Source organism: Cyanistes caeruleus, chromosome 6 (assembly GCF_971803275.1).
Source record: "Cyanistes caeruleus chromosome 6, bCyaCae1.hap1.1, whole genome shotgun sequence".
NCBI classification, from domain to species: Eukaryota; Metazoa; Chordata; class Aves; order Passeriformes; family Paridae; genus Cyanistes; species Cyanistes caeruleus.
The window spans coordinates 64,037,673-64,047,818 of NC_141706.1; the positions used below are offsets into that span (position 1 = coordinate 64,037,673).

The 10,146-nt window shown below is 46.7% G+C and overlaps 1 long non-coding RNA gene across 1 annotated transcript; it reads left to right on the plus strand.

The window, feature by feature from the left end:
• The first annotated feature begins 3,339 nt into the window (after positions 1-3,339).
• Positions 3,340-9,869, plus strand: LOC147652773 (uncharacterized). The gene is made up of 2 exons (XR_015288324.1): positions 3,340-3,378; positions 7,911-9,869. It is a non-coding gene; the product is annotated as an uncharacterized LOC147652773 (long non-coding RNA).
• Positions 9,870-10,146: the final 277 nt, after the last annotated feature.

Here is a 10,146-nt window from a genome sequence, read left to right on the forward strand (position 1 = left end):
TTAGTATTCCCCGCACTGCACCAGCTAAATTTGCCATTTCATTTAGAAGGCTCCTGTTTGCATTTCCCTTCCGTATCTCAGGCTTCATCAGAAGAAACAGGTGCTACTGGGTAAGATCCAATAAGCATTTATACATATTTACAGCAAATGCTGGACACGGTGCCTTTTTATTTTGCTTAATATTCTGAATATTCAACAAGCTGTTCGTTCTTATGCATTACAAAAGGCAGAAAGGCTAATTTGGAATCAGTGCTGTAAATATTTGCAGGGAATGAAGGATAAAAATCACAGCAGAAAGAAATCGTGCTCTATGCCAGGGTGGGAAAGAACGGCCCTGAGACACACTGGTTCATGGAATCATGGAATATCCGCAGTTGGAAGGGACCCACGAGGATATTCCAGCCCGAGCCCTGACCAGAGCAAGCCTGGATCTGGTTCAGAGCCCATTTCAGGAGGGTGTGGGCTGTACCTCGGGATGCAAAGCACCACATCCTGCGGTGACAGGGCTGCTTTAGACCCCTGGTAAATCCAGTGCCCAATTCTTCACCAGAATTTATTCCAATTTCCTGATGAAACAAGGCACTAATGAGTTAATGCACTTATGCACTGAGTGCAGAGCTGTCCAGAGCAGACTCTAAGTGGGTATTTTCTTTCTGTTGCTGCTTCTGTGGCTCCTTGAGTTCTCACCATGCTTTAAGGGGTTGCTGGGTCCAGGCAGATCAGCCCTGGGTCTGCTCCACATTACCCCCAAAACTGACATTTTGGCCCATCTCCCATCTCCTTTCTGCAACAGCTGCCAGGACAAAGTGCCACCAGGCAGGAGGACTCCTGAGGGGACACTCACTGAAACCTCTCTGCTCCACAAACTCAAGGAAGAGCTGTCACAGTGATTGAGATTTCTGCAGTGCCTGATTGAGCTGCAAGCTTTTTTCTTTTTCTTTTTTTTAAAAAAATAATTCCGGAGGTGCATTTTGCCAATATCTATTTCTAGGTCTAATTCATTACAAACCCCAGCTTGTGCCATTGAGGGTGTCAGCCATTTTTGCATTTAATTGCCTACTCCAATCATTAATGTGTGCCCATGTTCTTATGGAGACTGTTAAAAGGTAAACTCTTAAATTTCTCAGGCTCTCGTAATAACACAGAAAATACCATTTTTCACACCAGCTAGACTGGTGCCACAATTGCACATTGACTGGCTGGGCCTTAACATTATATCCCTTCCTGGTATTTGAAATATTCAGTTTAAAAAAAGGTAAATAAATAAAAAATCTAGTCCCACCAGGAAACAGAAAGAGAGAAAGTCCCAGAGCCTCTGGGACCCCTTACAAAGAACTCCCTTAAAATCCTTCCCTGAAAAAAAAAAAAAAAAAGAAAAAAGAAATAAAATAAAGGAAACTCGGCTAATAATACTTTTTCCACATAAATAATGTAGATTATAACTGGCCTTTGGAGAAGCCTGAGCATAACAGAGATCTCTTTGTAAGGCTGAGCACTGATTGCATGCTGCTGAGCCCTTTCATGATGATAGCTTTGCAAACTACAGCATCTCAAGCACACTTAAAATTAACAAGCCAGGCTGCCTCCTCCGGGGCTCCACCATCCCAGAAGATGTGTCTGGAGATGGATGTGACCTTGGCAGATGTCATGTAAAGGGACCATGATCCTTCCCCAGTGCCATTTCCAGGCTGCACAAGCTCAGGTCCCTGCTGATGTTCGCCTCTGCCCTTGTACAATAATAAAGGGATTAACAGCATGTCTACCTGCAGTGGCAGGAGACAGGATTTGGTGACCCCTGAGGTTGCCCCTGGTCCCATTTCTTAATGAAGCAGAGAGATAAGCCCTAATGCATACACATCTTTGGGAGAGGAGATTGCTATTGGAGCCACTTGTGAGGGCTTTAAATCCCAGAGGTGACTCTGCCCAGACAGCAAAGATCCCCCTTCCAAAATAAGCAGTGTGCCCCTGTCCTCCCTCCCCTCTATATTACATATGCAAAAATAGCCCTTTATTTCCCAGTTCCCAATGGGAAGATGTGGGTGAAAAGTGGCACCGAGATCTCAGCCCTGGTGGGAGATGCAGGCAGGAGCAAAGTTGACCCATGCAAACCTTTGCTGTTGCACCATCCAAGTTCATCACCCAGTTTTTGAGGTGCTGGGCACTCCACAGCCTCTTGTGTGAGATCTACAGAACCAGATTAGTTTAGGAGGTCTGCTCCTTGACCCTCTCTTAACAGGAAATGTTTTCCTGGTCTTTAAACCTATGATGCTCAGATTTAGGTGACATTTTGAGACATCTTGGTCCACTTGGCTGACTCTACAACAAAGTGGCAAAGAGCTTGCCTCTTTTAAACACATAAAAAATTCCAACAAAACCAAGTTTCCTATCATAAATGGGAAGCAGAATGTCTAAATCAGAACCTGGGGGCTGAAAGGCACCCAAGGGCCCAGGCTTGAGGGCTTGACTTGCAGTTGCATTTGGAAGGGGAAATAAAGAAAATTTTCATGTCCTTTCATAGCAATAAATCCTTGGCAGAAATCATCAAAGGTTTCAGTCAAAGGCAGATCAGACACTTAGATGTGTGTTGAATTGATAGGTTATTGCTGTGAAGAAACTCCAAACCTAAAAGCTGAAAATAGCTCCCTTCTAAATGCGAGCACGAACCTTGAAATTAAGCACAATATTGCCTTGCTGCCACAAAAGAGCTCTATTGTCTGACAGCCAACATCCCAAATTAAACAGCTTCCACGTGTGTCAATAAAAGGCATTGGCTTCATTATTTGCAGTCCCCAGTGATAATTTCTAGTCCCCTTTAGTAAATGTCATTGCAGTTCCAGACAGACATCTGCACCACGGGAAAATTGACTGATAAATGCTCCTTGCTGGAAAAACAATTGGGGAGGGAAGGGAGATTCCTGATGCTGTGGCCAGGTTTGTGAGGGCAGGAAGTGGGGGCAGCCTCTCCCAGGGCTGAGTTCTCTGTGCCACTGGGGAGAGACTTGGGTGTGCACAGGGAGCTGGGTGAAACGGAGCTGGTGGGTGGAACAACTTGCTGCAAAGGCACCAGAAGGGAGAGGATCCAGGTTTTCCTGTCCCACTTCTCCTCCTGTTCACTCTGAATTTTCTAACACTCTTCTCCAAGTGGTTTTCAGGTCCTTTCCTCTCCACAGCTTGTTTAGCTCTAGACACACCTCTTCCTTTTCTGTTCCTCACTGAAGTGAATTAGTGGATAACTGGAAATCGTGGGTTATTTGTTGCCAGTGTGATGCAGCTGTGAGCCCTCTCTTGATCCCAAATGGATCCTCTTGAGGAAACAAAAGGTCTCACCTTCAGCTTGTCGCTCTTCTGGTGGGTCCCAGGACAGGACCTGCAGCTCTGGTGAGTGCCACAAACAAAACCCAGACCGTGCACAGAGGGACATGCTGGATTGATGTCTCAGAAATGACATGTCCCTTTTTCCTGCCTATCCTCTGGCTTGTGACTTTATTCTTACACAGCATTGTGCAGTATCTCCTGAATAAAAGGTGCTGAGCAGGAGAGGAGTTATAATTCTGCTCCAGGACAGCTGGCAAGGCTTTCACCTTATATTAAAAACTCATACTGTGCTAAGCAAACCCTCACTTGGGCCTCCTTTCCCTTCAAACTATCCCACACTCAGTAAATCTACCTGAATGGTGAGCAAGAAAGACAATTCAGTTCATTCCCCAAAAGAAAAATTTTGATTAGAAAACCCTACTTGCCAAGTTGATTGGAGTTGCTAATTGATCAGCAGAGCCACTGTTAGCCTGGGTACCTGGCAGTGGCAGCCAGTCCATTCCTGACTTGTGCTGTCACTGCCATGTGGGAAAAGACAGAAGGAAAGCAGCAGGGCTGACTGTCCCCACTCCCTGCACTGGCCCAGGACTGATTCCAAATTCCACTTGCATAACTAACAGCTAAAGCAGGCCCAACATTTTCTGTAGCAAAACTGTCTTTGTGTTGAAAAATTACCCGCTAAACTCTGCTTTCCAGTAAATGCCAGACTGCTTTTCGCTCACCCCACTGCTACAGCTTTTCTGAGTTTATTATTTATGTCTCTTTTCACAATTTCCCACCTGCACCATCTCTTTCAATGTGCACAAAATAAAAATCAATAGCAGCTGGTTGAACAGCACAGCAGCAGCTCTGGTGTTAGATCCCAGCCAGGAACCAGTGGGTCATCCTGCTGAGAAAACAGGATCATTTTGTACATGCATGGTGCTTAATTCCTCTGCAGACCAGGACATTCTGGGGGTTTGATGTGTGGGAAGTGGGGAACAATTGATCTTTAGGGCTATGGGGAGCTGGTCACACACTTGGGAGACTGCAAGGAGCATCATATCTGGCTGGTCCTGACTGCCCCTTAATCCTGGTGCACCTCTGGTTCATCCCTTCCCAGCAGAGACCTGTTTTTTCCAAACTGCCATCAACAGAGATTTCTACAGGCAAAATACAGGTGTTTCACTGTCCCCCTTACAAGTTCTTCCTCAGCTCTAGCACCTTGATTCAGCCAGTGTTGGATCCTCTGGATCAGTCCCCTATGGTCCCAGGAGGCTGGGTCTCGATGGCTAAGCCTGTGTGAAATTCCAGTTCCACTTTGCAGAAATTTTTATGCTGTCACGTGGTTCAGAAAAAATTTATATCCCACGTGGAATGAGTGATCCTAAATCTTTGAAAGCAATGGCAACTGGAGGTGTATGTCTTGCAAAGAGTGCAAAAGAACAGAGGATAAATTTGACTACTGTCTCCTGACTGGAGAAGGTGTTTGGTGCCTCTGGTGTCTCTGATGTAGTATCCAGCTGTCAGCAATATCCTGCTGCAATAGGACAAGGGGTGATGGGTTTAAACTAAAAGAGGTTCAATTGAAATTAGATATAAGGAAGGTTTTTTTGCTATGAGGGCAGTGAGGCACAAGTTGTCCAGAGAAGGTGTGGCTGTAGATTCCTGGAAGTATTCAAGGCCAGGCTGGAAGGGGCTCTGAACAGCCTCGTTTAGTAGAAGGAGGGATGGGAACTAAGTGATGTTTAAGATCTCTTCTAGCCCACAGTGTTGTGGGATTCTATGATCAGTCCCAAGAGACCCCCAAATGACTCAGGAGCCACAATCAATGCCAAGCAGGAGGACACATTAATCACATTAATCACAACAATAAACAAAACACAAATGAGGCCTTGGGACTTCTAAAGAATCTCATACCACAAGAAGTTCTCTTCTAAGCTACACTTTTCCCACCAGTTTCATCTCCCTGTGTGCTGTTTTGCCTCATTCCCTGTGGCACCAGCCTTATTTTCACCAGGAATGAGCTCAGACAGAGAGCAGCTTGCTGGCACCTCCTGTACCAGTGGCATTTCTTGATAAACACCTCAGCTTGCTCTGGGAGCACCGTGGAAATAATGTGACTTCTGATGGCTGCCAGGTGTTCCCCGTGTTCTCACCTCGAGAGCTCGTCCCCAGGAGATGGCAGCTCTCTGTTTGATGCTGAAAATGGACTGGAGGGCACCAAACCTGGGCAGGCACCAGTGAAAGAGACATAGAGGTGGAAGGAAGGGGAGTGTGAGTGACTGGAAGTGCCCCATCCCCAGCTGCACTGCTCCCCACGAGCTTTCACACCAGCACAGAGGCACTTGGAGCTCCCTGCGACCACACAGGCCCTGAGAAAAGCTGACTATGGAGAAATGAAGGGCAAAATGGAGAAAGAAGACCTGAGATTGCATGAAATAATGTCTGAATCCAAGAAATTCCTCTGTAACAGAATGGATTATTAATAATCAAGGTAGCTCATGTTTCCTAACCTGCATCCTTCCCTCTGAAGGAAGTTGCACATGAGCTGTACTGATTGTTTGAATTGATGATCTTAGAAATCTTTGGCAACCTTAATGATTTTATGCTCCCTGCCTCCTGTCAGATCTTTACATATGTCACTCTGAGTTTTAGGGCTGGAAAGAAGTGGGGCAGCCTCAGGATTCTCTGCCAAGTCCTACCTCCAGGCCAGGAACCAAAGCTGCAGGTGTCAGGCCTGGGAGGGTTCTTCTGCAAATTCAAGAGCTCTGCAAACAAAGGGAAAAACTTCCCTCATTACCAAAGAGAAGCACTGGGATGCAGCTGGGCCCAAGCAAGAGAGACACAGCCCATAGACACCTGATGCTGAGGGCACATCCTTCCCCCTAGCAGGTATTTAGAGCACTGGTAATTGGTACACCAGACCTTGTCATCCTCCTCCTCCTCCTCACATTTACTGGCAGTGGAACACAGGAGGGTCTGGACAAAACCTTGAATTCAAACAGGATGTGTTGGCTTTAAATCCATTCACTGGGGTTTAAAGGCAATGGCTTGACAGGCTGTGTTCCTGCTGGGGTAGAGCTTTCCCAGGGGGAGGAAGAGAAACCAACACCTCTGAAGAGGGCAAGGAAAGGATCCAGAAAGAACTGTGCACGAGGTTTCCAGGAGATCCATCCATCTGTGGGGGATCCCACCCCCACGTGGTGCTGAGGTGGGGATACACAGGGCTCCTGGGATGACTGTAAAAGCAGCATCCCCTCTCTGCCTCTAACTCTGACCTAATCTAGCAACAGCAGGCTCCAGATTTTGTAGCTTGTAAGGCATAAGCATACCCACAAGAATTTTTAAAAATAGTATAAAATGCCTCATGTCCTATAAGGCAAATGAATAGTACAGTTGGGATCTGTTTCTCATTTTTTGTACAAGGCACTCTTGCACTTTGCTGTTCCAACCTTTAAAATAAACCTGTGCTACATTTGCAAGAATCCATTTGCCATCACAAGGGAGAGAAGAAAGGGAAGTCTTACAATAAAAATTCATAACTTCCACAGACATCACACCTTCCTGAACACCAGAGCTTGAAGTGAGAGGCAGCTCTGCTGTTTGCAGGAGCAGAGATGGAAGTGAAAAATGCTGAAAACTTGGTGTGGCTCCTGCTGTGCCATCTCCAAGCAAAGCACAGCCCAAACCCAGCTGCACTCAGAGCTGCCAGGCCAGCAAAACTCAGGAATTACCCCAGAGCTTCCTGGGAGCTGGGGAGTTCCTTCTGGGGTCCTGCCTTTGAGGGAAAAGCCATCCTTTGCAGTGGCAGCACCTGGCTGAGGCCTTGGTGTTGCCAGGCTCTCCAAAACACACATCTGAAGTGTGAGTCCTGCCTCCTCTGCAGTCCCCAGCAGCAAATTACACCAACCTGGCCACCACCTCCTGTCCCTGTCCCTGGGAGGATGGGACAGAGCTCTACAAGGAGGTGACAGCTGGTGGAGGTCAAGTAACAAGGGACAGGACAAGAGGAAACAGCTTCAAGCTGTGTCAGGGGTTTAGATTGGATATTGGGAAAAAATGCTTAATGGAAATGGTGATTGGGCATAGGAGCAGGCTGCCCAGGAAAGTGGGGGAATGGCCATCCTGGATGTCCTCCCTCAAAAGACGTGTAGGTGTGGCACCTGGGGACATGGTTTAGTGGTGGACCTGGGTTAATGGTTGGACTCAGTGATTTTAAAGGTCTTTTCCCACCTCAATGGTTCTGTAATTCTACGAAATGTGAAAAAGGAGCTTTGGCTTCAGGGCCATCAGGACCAGGATTTTATCTCTCCAAGGACATAATTCTGTTTAGCTTCTGAGCTCTGAGCTAAAGCAGCCCCAGCAGGGATTTGGGGCCTGTGCTGGGATGGGGGAGGTTTGTGTGCAGCCTCCAGCCAGGCTGCAAAACAACCCTTTGGAAAAACAGCTCTTTACAAGCAGGTACCTTGTCTCAAACTCCCACTTTGCTGTGCTCTGTTGGCCTCCTCACTGCTCTAAGGCCAGGAGTTTTGACATCTCCTTTGCCCAGAAGAAACCCTGTGTTTTAACAAGCCAGAGCAAGCATCCTTCTTTTTCTCCCTTTCATCCTACAGATGAAGGCTCTGCAAGCCAGTGGGAGCAGCTGCCAGCACTGCTGGGACTCGTGGTCTGTCTCCATCCTGTGGCAATATTTCTGACTGTACCTGCTGGACACCCAAAATATGGGACCAAGCATGGCCTATCAGTCCTGGCTGGAGCTGAACATTACCTCAGTCACTAAGTTGCTTCCAGAAACACAGGAAAATCCCACTTTAAGACTAGGAATACTTCAGCTCAGCCTGCTCCTGGAATTATGTCAAGTTACCTCAGCAAGTGGAGAGGAGACTGCAGCACCCATTAACCCAGAGACATACTTATCTGAATGTCTCTCTCTCTCTCTGCCCACCAGTTGGCTCTTGAGAGTTTTGTAAAAATGACTTCAGCTGCAAAGAACCGTGTCTTCAACAGCTTTAACCTTTTCCATGCCAGCTGCCCTGAGCACAAACTTCAGCCTGCAGCCTGCATCCAGCAGGAGGATGTAAAGGAGGTGTTAAACCAACATGTGATGGGCACTAGTGCTGTCAAGCTCTCAGCCCCACTGATGATGAGAGGAGGAAGAAAACATACATTGAGGACAAAATTTGTCTTTTCAGGACAATTTTGTCAAGCCTTGAGATGGGAATTTACTGGCTGGGTTGTACAAGCTGGATTGAAGCTCGAAACAGCTTTCCCTTGATGGCTCTGGTTTTTCTGGCTTCAGCCCCAGTTCCTGAGCTCCCAGTCTGTTTCCAGCTCCTCCAGACCTGGGGTAAGGTATACAGGGGAAGTTTGTACTCCACTGCATCACCCCAAATGTTTATGGCTGGAGGAAACTCAAGAGAACCTCCCTGACTCTCAGGCAGTGGAAGCCAATGTCAAGAGCAGGTCATGCTCAGCCATGGATCTGAAGAGCCCTGGGAAGGCAGCAGGGTGGACAACAGTTAGGTGGGGACATAGCAGGGGCCTTGCACAGCTTGTAAAGAAATTATAAATCAGGAAAAAAATATAAATCACACATGAATGCAGACCCTGCTGCCAGTAATTCCCACTCTTGGCTCAATTACCACTGCTCTTCTTGCAGCTGCACGCATGCAGTCATTGCTGAGCATTTTGGCTAAACTTATTTTGTCTTCTTTTAATGTCTGCCAGCTGAATCAAAGGTCTCCATGCAAGTAGTGTGCACCATGACACAATTCATGACACTTTCCTGGGGAGCTCTGAATCCCATAAAGCAATAAATTGATTACAGCATGGAAAACACACAAAATCCTCATCTTTCCTCTCTGGAAAAGAGACACAAGTGTGGTCTTCATGAAAAGCTACATCTCATCCTTTCAGAGGAAAAGCACCACCCCTGAGCAGGAATGAAGTGAGTTATTGCTAATGTGGTGATCTGAGGTCATAAATAAAAGCTGCCTTCCCCTCCAGGATAATTTTCTGGCAGTGGTCTTTGAGCATACACCTCGCTTCGACTTTCCTGATGTGAGATGTGCCATGCACAAGGTCAGAGGCTTGCATGGTTCTAATCCCACACATCAAATGCAGCATGTCAGGGTGGAAAGGGAGGAAGGGAGGGCACAACAAGGTCTGTTTTGTGCCCCCAAAGTCCATATGTGGGAGGTTGTAGCACAACAAACCAACATGGCCATAGCCATCAGAGCACAGATCAACCTAACTCAAGAGGAGATGGCTGTGGAAGAGTCTGACCTCAGGGAAGCAGTTACTAATATTTCTCCAGCTTCCAGCCCTTTTTAGCACCAGGGTTTCCCAAGACAGATGTGGTTTATGTGCATCTCTCTTGCATGAACTTCTTTGGTGTTCGCTGGAGCCTTCATGAATTTTTTTGGTAGCTGTATCCACAGCTGAGCAAGGCACTGTGGTTGTCCCACATGCCTTACATGTGAAGGTGAACCTCCTTTTGTGTGTGTTGAGTTTCTCCTCACTTCCTCCTGGTCTTTGTGGTGGAAAAAAAAATAAAAAAGAGTGAAAATCCAGTTCCAGTCCTTCCTGGCAGTGCCAGTATATTTTCAAGATTTAAGGAGTAGCCTGAATGGCACACACAGCACTGGTGAGGTTTATGAATCAAGCTTTTCCTTTTCCCATTAAGTTTTCCAAAGTAGGTGTCTCAAGATGCCCATCTAACAAAGCTAGAAGACATAATTGTTCTGACACTGATAAACACATTTGTAACCCTAATCCTAATTGCTCTGTGACCTCTGTGATATTTATGTCATGGGAAGGCTTGATGGTTTAGAGTTCCCTTGGGTAAAA